Source organism: Cyprinus carpio, chromosome B3, assembly GCF_018340385.1.
Source record: "Cyprinus carpio isolate SPL01 chromosome B3, ASM1834038v1, whole genome shotgun sequence".
NCBI classification, from domain to species: domain Eukaryota; kingdom Metazoa; phylum Chordata; class Actinopteri; order Cypriniformes; family Cyprinidae; genus Cyprinus; species Cyprinus carpio.
In genome coordinates this window covers 22,146,698-22,157,254 of record NC_056599.1, presented here as the reverse complement: position 1 = coordinate 22,157,254, position 10,557 = coordinate 22,146,698, and the positions used below count along the sequence as shown (strand labels likewise).

Here is a 10,557-nt window from a genome sequence, read left to right as displayed (position 1 = left end):
ATGACAACCGAAATCTCTCCTCAGCATGGAGGAGGACGCAGGAGGATGTCGGCTGGAACTGTGGTAAAGCCAGGTGTAAGTATAAGTGTAACAAGTCACGCATTTAGGTCGTAAAAATAAGGTAGCCTAATCAGTTTTATTTATTTTTCACATTTTACACTTTTAATAATTTTAATTTGTGTTAGGCTACTCATATGCATGAAAACAACAAAGACATTTAGCCTATCTTAAATAAAGCAAACCGTGAAAGGTGAGTGATTAGCCTTTTGTCTGTAAGCTATTTAGTAAACAGCGCCTTAAGATTACTGAAATAAGATTTAAGTAAACCCTTTAATAACTATTTACAACAGACTTTTTGCCACGTTTTCACACTGAAGTCACAATTTCCCGGTATCATCTCGATTAGGGATTCTAAACCGTTTTTCACCAGACCTTTTTGACCAAAATTATTTACTTTAAGAGTTACTTTTAATGTTCATGGTTCTGAAAAACAAAATAAAAGTCTCATTCTAAATAGCTATTCTAAATTATTCTTTATTTAATTCTGAAACGTTATAATTTTATATTTTTATGATTTAATTAATGACTAGCTTTTCATCAACTCATGAAACTCCCCAGTTTCCTTATGAACCCCCAGTGGTTCACCAACCTCAGTTTGGAAAATCTTTGTCCAATATTTCCCAGCCTACTTGCTCTGATATTGGTTGAGATTGTTGCATGATCTGATCACATTTGAGCAGTGATTCATGGAGACATCACCCAAAATTTTCTCTGCTTATGCAAGCGGTAAAATTGGTGCGACAAGACTTTTGCATTGATAATTAGCTTGAATTTCTTGTTTTGTACTGCTTAAATGACACCAAACCAGCATGTGTGAGCGTAGTCCAAACCCTGGGGATTTTTATTCTTGGTTATAGAACAAGTCTTCACACTTCTAGCTTTGTTAATAGATCAGCTCATGAATGAGCATAAGATCTGATTGATTGACTGATGAGATGAGTGCACTTGGTGATTTGGGTGGGTGTATTTGTGTGCCTCTTAACGAGTCAAAGTGAGGAGTTTAGAGTATTAGTGACACTGGAAAGCTTAATCTCCTACTTTACTTCACCTAAACCCATTACAGAAGCCTACATAATCCTTGCCTACAGTCCACTTCACTGCATCCATCTTAACGTTTTGGACTTTGGTATATAAATAAAACCACAGGGGCTCATTAGAAGTCACTTTTGGCAAGACAGGATCTGCTAAGCAAGTTAATGAAAGCTGTTTTTAAGAGTTTACTTAAAAACCAAAACAAACATTGTCAATTTTTTTTTTTTTTTAAATCTTTATTCCATTTTGAAAGCATCTGAGACACATCATTTACATCAACTCTCAAACTGTCTACAGGTCAGATCAATACAATCAGCCACAAACGGGGAGGGGAGGTTGGTGGTTGGAGGAATCCATTTAAGCTTCACAGGTCAGTAGAGAAGGGAAGGAGACACAAATATGGTCTCTGCTGCCAAACCCCAAACCCCATCATTGAGTCCAGTGCCATGAGCTGCAGGGGAATGCTGGGAAGGTGGAGTACTCAGTGCAGTAAAACGCTAAAAACAAACAGAAATACAGAGAATCATGCATTTCAAAATAATAAAAATCATGCAGGCAGTCATAAAACAGAGCAGAACAAATGTGTTTAAGATTAAATTAAAAGCCAATCAACTGATAATATTAAGAATATTAAATATTTTTTTTCCAGTTGACATAGTTTCACTTGATACAACAACATAAACGTGTGGAGTGAATTAGTTAGTAATGAATAAACGCTGACTTTTTAAAAAAGGTTGACTATACTCTAAAATTAATTTTATCTAAAATAATCTAAAATAATTGTCAAGTTAACATAATTTGTAATAATTTTTGAAGTAACAAGGTAAACTTGACTTGAAATTTAAACAATATTGAATTTTTTAAAAATATGATTTAATATTATAGTCTATGTTGGACATTTATTCTTGCATACTTATTTTCCCCATTACATTTAGTTTTAAATTTGGCATGATACAGTACTCATTAACTTATTTTTAACAAACTAATTATTTCATGAAAACAGTTTATTCTTCAGCTAATCTCAAAATGAATATAAATATCAGCCAATTATCGATTCTCACCCATAACATGGAAAATAATGTTTTTGTTGTTGTTGTTGTTGTTATTTTTATTTTATTTTTAGATATGTGCATCCTAAAATTATTAGACCATTCCCAGCTAATTTGAAATACCGATCAGTCAGCCATATTCACATATTTAGAAAAGAAAACATAGTACATAATGCATCTGCTGATCTTACATAAATAAAATGCTCATCTGACCAAGTAAAGGGGAATGAAGCAAGTGAATGTGCATTACTTTTCCTGCATGTTGAGCTCCTCATGACGCCTCAGCAGTTGCTCTTCACACAGGTAGCAAACGCCTCCATTAGCTCCTTACACGCTTCCTCACCATTCGCCTTTACACTGTAGCACACACAGAAAACACGCTCATTACTCCAGCACACACACACACACACACACACACACTGATTCACATCAACATATCACATATACAACACAAAAATGCAGATTTGTCCCTCTGAAGCATGCAAGACTTCATGATCAATATGATCAATATAAAGGTTCTGTACCACACACTGTAAAGAAATTACGTAACTTTGGTTGTGTCTTTTGTTTCTGCAAAGTTGTATAAAATGTGCACTCATGAGAGGCTGGATTCTGCTGCAACTGAATGAGACAGTATGTATGCATTTGTATGAGTGAGATTATTTGAGCCTCTCCACACCAAACAACGGCAGACACTGACACACTGCATCAGAGTGATGGAGCGAAAACAAGGGTAGGAATGACATCGCAAAGGGGGGAAAGAGATGCAAAGCGAGGGAGGCGGATAATCCAGCTGAACCAGTGAAAGATAGAGCCCTAGAATCACATGACAAAGCAAGCAGGTAATGGAAAAGAGACATGCCTCCTGCTAAAAGAGGGAGATGTCGTGACTTATGAGGAAAAGAAAGCCCCTCCCCCCGGAGAGAAAATGATTTTTAGTCTCCCTCCCCCACAGATCATCTGCTGCATCTCGCATGGTGACATAAGCATGCTCTTCCTCGCTTTCGTTTTTCTCAGAGAGTGGTGATGTAACACACAGCTGGTCAATTTTAATATAAAGCGCCTTATGCAGACTGATTCTGATGAGCCATGTGACGTTGGTGTAAGGATGTATGGGGGATTTCACTAGCCAAGGGCATTTCCTCTTCATAGGCAGCCATTTTAATACTAATACTTGATTCAGAGAGAAGACATGCAAAGGGAGAATGGCCCATTGTGAAGCACAAGACTTACTGACAAAAAACAATTAGGGTCAGATTATGTCTTTATCCTCATCAACCAATAATTAGAGATCAAAAAACCATTTCAACTGGAAAGCCACCCATGTTTTGTGCTCGAAGAATGGTCCATTTAAAAGCTAATTTGATTTCAGAATGTGTTGAATTTCTGGAAAACTGTGTCAAATGAACCAGAAAATGGGTGTTTAAAGACCTTTTGATTTGAGAGACAAATGCTGAAACACTCTATATATGTGATGTAAAATTGGTGGCAAAAGCACAGCCATTTTTAAAAGCTTTTTTTTTTAGGGATAGTTCATCATTTACTCACTCACACCTTGTTCCCAAATTGTATGACTTTCTTTCTTCTGTGGAATATAAATTAATCAAAGGTTTGTAGATGTCAAATAATGTTCAATTTTTGTAATGTAGGTTTTTCTATTATAATGGGTTTGTGGATTTTTTGTTTTGTTAAATTTTTCCCTACGTTATCATTTGTGACCCTGGACCACAAAACCAGTCATAAGGGTCAATTTGTCTAAATTGAGATTTATACATGAAAGCTGAATAAATGAGCTTTCCAGTGATGTTATGGTTTGTATTATAGGACAATATTTGGCCGAAATACAACTATTTGAAAATCTGGAATCTGAAGGTGGAAAAAAAAATCTAAAAATTGAGAAAATCGCCTTTAAAAACTTGTCCAAATGAAGTTCTTAGCAGTGCATATTATTACTAATCAAAAATTAAGTTTTGATATATTTACAGTAGGAAATTTACAAAATATCTTCATGGAGCATGATCTTTACTTAATATCCTAATGATTTTTGGCATAAAAGAAAAATCAATAATTTTGACCCATACAATGTATTTTTGGATATTGCTACAGATATACCCCAGCGACTTAAAGGGGTGCTATTATGCTTTTTCACTTTAGTTAAGTCTGTAATGTTGCTGTTTGAGTATAAAAAAAAGATCTGCAAAGTTACAAAGCTCAAAGTCCAATTCAAAAGGAGAAATTTAATTTAATAGAAATCACTTTTCAAAAAAACTACAACGGGGACGACTCGTTTGGATTACAATACATATTTTCCGGGATTTGTGATATCACAAATATCGACGAATGGGACGAGACCTGTTTTGTGATCCAGGGTCACATTGTGTTCTGCAATAGAAATGGTTTGTAAATGACATGAGTGTGAGTAAACAATGACAGAGTAATAAATCGTAATAATAATAAAATATAGGTCAATTGGTCTTAAAATGTGCTACAGATGTGAATTAAATGAACCAAACCATAATTATTTGCCAGTCAAATATTGAAAATCTGTCAGTCTTGGAGGTGTAAAATTAAAATGATACCAAAAAGCATCAGAAAAAATAGGAAGGAGATGATCCCCTCCCTAAATGAAGACTAAATACTTCACATGATGGCCAGTCCTCCACATATATAATGCAAAAGGAAAAGGGCACGGCTCAGGAGTCCTCTGATCTTAAACACAACAAATAGGAAAATAATTTTATTTGACCCAAAGAATAATTCAACTGGAATCTAATAAATACTGAATCCATATGGAATTGATTTATTTCCACATGGAGCTCCTGTAACAAAGCTATTCTATGTTGATAAAGCAGATGCTTTTGTTTATTGATAGATTAAGTAACACTGTTTACCCTGAGGGGGGCTTCTACAAAACTAGAACAATGCATTCCAACCACTACAAGAGCAGGCATGCTAACACAAATGAGAGGGAAAAATCAGCTAAAAGTGTAAAAGAGTAACTTGTGATTTGCATTAACATTCTTGAAAGGACACCCTATAGGACACAATGGTGTGGTACGTTAACTCTGAGGATGATGTTCAGTCACAGACTTTGAAACAATACAAAATGGAGAACATCTCAAGGTCATAAGGTCACAAATTGTACACTGTTCCACAACAAAGCAGCCAGATGCATTCTCCCAGTGAATAACTGCTAGCTTGTGGGGTTAAACCTGTGACATTAATCCTATTCTGAGTTTTTAAAGCCCATGCATGATGAATGAATCCCCTTTGTTGACTAGCATGACAAAAAAAAAAAAAAAAAAAAGACAAGATGGCCCACTGTGACATGCTTAGACCAGGTGTAAAGTGATCCAGTGAATAGTACATGTCACACTATAATGGATGACACACACACACACTAATGGATGACACACACACACACTTATGCACGAAAGTGTATGTAGTTACCAGTGTGGTGTATGTTACTTAAGGTCGCCTTCTGTAAGGTTAAACATTCAAAATAGTCAGCAACACATGCATGTTGCTGTGTCAAAATGGTCACAGAAAGGTCAATGACAACCTGACCTGCTTCTGCCATTCTCTCACAGTCTTCACCATGTCTGTCCTTGCAGCGTCCCAGCCTCGCTTTGTCATTTTAAGCAGTGACTGCTCATGTGAGAGGAAACTATTAATGTTTACAGATGAACCTTTTCTCCATTTTTTCACTGCCCTCCCTCAAACCCATTTTGGCTTACAGTGGATTTTGTTGGTTTTATATCCGCTAAAGCAATGTCCCATCTACCAGAATGATTTAGATGTCTCTCTAATTAAAACACCTGATTCATCTCATCAGCTTGGTGATGTGTTGAACAGGGAGACATCTGAAATATCTTGCGAGGGCGGTTCTCAAAAGACTGGAGTTGAGAAGCACTGCTGTAAATGAATGTGACTGTGATGGCCTGTGAAACCAGGACCATTATTCAACCAAATTCTCAACCCCACACACCCTTCCCAGATCTAGTCCTTGCACACCAAAGTGTCAGCGTATGTGCAACCTTATCTCCCTTTCTCATGCTGCCCAGGCCTGTCGACACTACAAACACCAAAAGCAGCCAGCCTACATTTTTTTTGGGTGGTGGTGTGGGGATTGGGGTCACAAATACAGCTTGAGCAATGGCTGGTGTCAATGGTCAAAAGAGAGGGAACACATGGAAACCCTACATAGGGAGAAAGGACAGCATATTGCATACTGAAATAAATGTTCATCACTGGCCACTGGCACTTTAAATCTCCTTCATTTGCAGGATATAAAACCAGCAAAACCCATTAGTGGGAGGGCAGGGAAACCCGGTGAAAAGGTTTCACCTGTAAACATCAGTGATTCCCTCTCATTTAAGTGGTCAAAACTCAAATATGACAAAGCGAGGCCAGGGAGGCTGCAGGGGACAATAATGGCGAAGATTAAGAGAGGGGAATCATCCTGGGATTGGTAGGACGAGCAAGAGGAAAGCATGATGTAGACACATTCCCAACAGCCAATCAGCCGTGAGGACATGGAACTGAAGTTGAAGAAAAACCCCAGAATGCTCTTAATGAGCGTCGCCCCACTGCTGCTGCCAACTCGCATCAAACTGACACCAATCAACCATTTAAAAAACTCACTAAGCTTAATTAAGTTTCATCTTATTAAAAAACACCGGATCCCGCTGACCTCGGAACCTTGCACCCCTTATTCGGCGCAAGTCTTCCTTTCTTTCCCTCCAGTTTTGGATCGCCATCACGATGCAGTGGTTTCCTCTGTGTATCATAATTCTCTTGAATATCACCAATCTTAACTAATTAAGAACTATAATAAATCTATTAGGAAATAAAATCCAAATGTTTGGGAGTATGAGAATTTACAACATTTTGTAATTCGGTCTATAAAGAGTATTATGGACCATACATGACTGCTGCTCCAGTCCACTTACCATTTGTCTAGATCTGCCTTGATGGCAGCACAGGGTGCTGGGGCAGGGGTCTCGGGCAGGAGCTGCAGTCTCTCTGAGTCCGACATGGTTCTGTGGCGTTGGTGTGATCCGTGCGCTCCTGTGGTTGCATGTGCAAGAGAAAAAGAGAGAATGGAGAGTTAGAGTTGTCAAGAGGGAGGGGTAGTGTACATAGTTCACAGGGGAGGAAGGACGGGGGGAACGTGAGAGGGTACATATGTACATGAGCAAGAGATCAAACAGTGATCGGGTTCAACCCTTACTCAGCAAAACAATAAATAAAAAAAATTTAAAACATAAAAAAATAAAAAACATTTTGAAAGTATGGCGCTTAATATGCAAAAAGCAAATAATGTGTTTGTTTTTTTTCTGCACCTAAAGTCACACAGTGTGTAATGAAGTGTGCTGAGCCAATGGAAAGTATGTAGAGTAACTTAACTTGCATTCGGACACAGAAAAGCTGCACTACTTCTTGTGTGATATCACGGACTGTGCATGGGCGGCCCACTAATGGCAACATGTTTTCATGACATGCTGCAATTTACACTTTTTCTTTCTTTGTTAATCATTTAAATTGCATCCAATTTCCCTTTTTTATTTTATTTTTTCTTAAAGGATTTAAATGAATACAGCCAGGGTGTACACTAGAATAAATACAAAATAAATAAAAATTCCTTCCCTATTCTTCTTTATTCCTTCCTTTCCAGCTTGTACTTATTTGAACAATGCCTGCACTTGGTATTTCAAGCACTTCCTGTGTCTGTTTGCCTCTTTAAGAAGAGTCGCTTTATGTATTCCCCAATTCTAGGTCGCTTTGGATAAAAGCATCTGCAAAATGACTAAATTTAAATGTAAAATCGAGATATATGAATAAATGTAAAATGGTTAAACGAAAACATTAAAATTAACAAATTTTCCAACTTTCTTCTTCCTTTAAAATGAAAAACCAAAAGGCTTACCCCCCCCCCCCCCATTTACATTTATGTACACTAAATAGAAGTAGCAGATTAATTAATGAATTAAAAAGCGAATGCATTTTCATGCATGACTTTAAACAGTTAAAAGCATCACCACCAGCCACTTTAGAGCCCATCACATTGTAACATAACTTTCCCTTTAAACTTTGTTTTATTGTGAATTGTGCACTACATTCACTAACCCATCCCTCTAAATGGATGTCATAATTAAAATTAGCGTCCTTGTCAAACTATTAATCGTGATTAATGCATCCAAAATAGGTTTGTTTCCACAATATATGTGTGTGTACTGTGTATATTTATTATGTATATATAAATACACACACATGCATGTATATATTTAAGAAAAATATGTTATATTTATATATTTAATATATTTTTATGTAATATAAATGATCTGAATATAAATATAAACGTAAATATATGTCAATATTTTCTAAATATATACTGTATGTGAGTATCTTTATATATATACAAAGTAAATACACACAGTACACACACATATATTGTGGAAACAAAATTTTTATTTTGGATACGATTAATTGCGATTAATCATTTGACAGCACTAATGAAAATAACAATAAGTTATTTCTATATGAATAAAGTTTCAATTTGAATTTAATTCCATCCCTCAGCTATATGGTGTGCAGACCAGTCTGACTATAAGCTTAATCAAGCAAATCCATTTGGCTTTTAAGAGTTTTGATGCCAGAAAGGGGGTCACATTTGAATCAATATTCAAAATAGTGGTCACTTCATAGGTTTTAATATTAGTAACCTATTTACATGTAGGTTTTCGAGAGAAAACTGAATAAAAACAAGATGTCACAACATACTATTATTCGACGGCAGGTGAGAGTCTTTCATTGCTCACCGGCCCCTTCATCCTGTTCTACCCCTTCACAAAGTCAAGGAGTCGTATATAAATCAGGACACTTAACTTGTAAAAAGCAATCGGTCTAATCCTTTCATTGTTGGTTAATGTAAATTAATTTACAGCTGGATGCATAATAATAAATTGAAATTCCGCGGGACGAAACGTATCCTAAGGTAACCTATGTGCATGTTTTATAGTTTTATTTTAAATATTTGTTAGAATTGTTTTGTAACCTTTTTATTACTGCAGTTTATTTTTAGTGTTTTGTATTTTTATTTTTCCTCTTTTATCAACGCTAAAATGCCTGTGTCATTAAAGTCCAATTCGTAAATGTACCTATCTTTGTATTACTTTTAAAACGTAAGCCTATTCGATTGTGTCCGTGAGCATGTGGATCCGTTTTAACTGAAACAAAAGCATAGTTGTTACTCTCTTCTAAAGATCTGAAACTTTTGCGGATTCTGCGTCGGTTACTTAAAAAGTTTAGCTAAGCCTATCCCTGTCTGTCTAAATCACAGATGTTACGCGATTTAAAGCTGTAGGAGCACATGACTGAAAGTAGCGCGCGCATCTGAAAATGACAGAGGTATATTAACGGTGTTGTGTTAATAATTCGGTTGCCTTCCCTGTGAAAAACTGTCGCCCTGGGTGGAGTTTACATGAATATTCATTAGTTTCCCGTGTTGTTGGGCGTGCCCTTGACACAACGCACAAAACGAATGGAATTGAAAATATCAGTGCATGCTCCTCAAATCGCTACTTGTTTTAATGGATTATTTTGTAACAGGCAATGAAGTGTCCAGTGTTACACATGTAATTAGTATTAACTGCCACAGTGCCAAAAACCATGCATCGTTTGTGTAATATGATAAATTGTCTGTAACGTTTTTGCTTAATGGATTACAGGCACACAGCAAACAATCAATAAGCTAATAACCTATCTTACCTAATAACGTTTTTACTATTTGGGTGTATTTAGCTTTTTTATATATTTTTATATATTTTATTTGTGGTGCTTTATTTTTAATAGTTTGGGTTTGATTAGCCTTACCTGGTTGTCATTTGGAGACTTAATACAGTTTGTATACAGCTATGCCTGAAACAAACCACTACAAATGTCTCTGTGGCCTAATAAAGTTGGTGTGGAGCATCCTGTGTCCTTCTTTCTTTAATCTATTTTTTTTTTTAAATAACCAGTTTTTACCAGCCTCCACAGACCCATCAGTATATTTTTTTTATTTTTATGTATATATGTTAAAATTATTTTTTATGTATATCTGGTTGAACATTTACTTCTGTCACATATTTTCTCCTATTACTACTACTCACGATTTATTAGTATATTTGATTTTTTTTTTTTTTTTAACATCAAAAGCTTTCCACGTAAAGCCTGTTTGGGAATCACTTATCTCAAAAGAACTAATAGATTATAAATATATTGAAGGTAGTAATCCTCCCAAAAATGACAATTCTGTCATCATTACTCACCCATTTGAAACCAGTATGAGCAAAAAAATAAATAAATAACTTTTTAAAAAGTATCTTCTACAGAAGGAGTCATACAACATTGAAACAACATGCGAGTGAGTTAA

The 10,557-nt window shown here is 35.9% G+C and overlaps 1 long non-coding RNA gene across 1 annotated transcript; it reads right to left on the bottom strand.

The window, feature by feature from the left end:
* Positions 1 to 1,307: 1,307 nt before the first annotated feature.
* On the bottom strand, positions 1,308 to 7,135 carry LOC122136537. The gene is made up of 3 exons (XR_006154206.1): positions 7,094 to 7,135; positions 2,392 to 2,498; positions 1,308 to 1,589 (listed from the first exon to the last, which is right to left on the bottom strand). It is a non-coding gene; the product is annotated as an uncharacterized LOC122136537 (long non-coding RNA).
* Between the last annotated feature and the right edge of the window lie 3,422 nt (positions 7,136 to 10,557).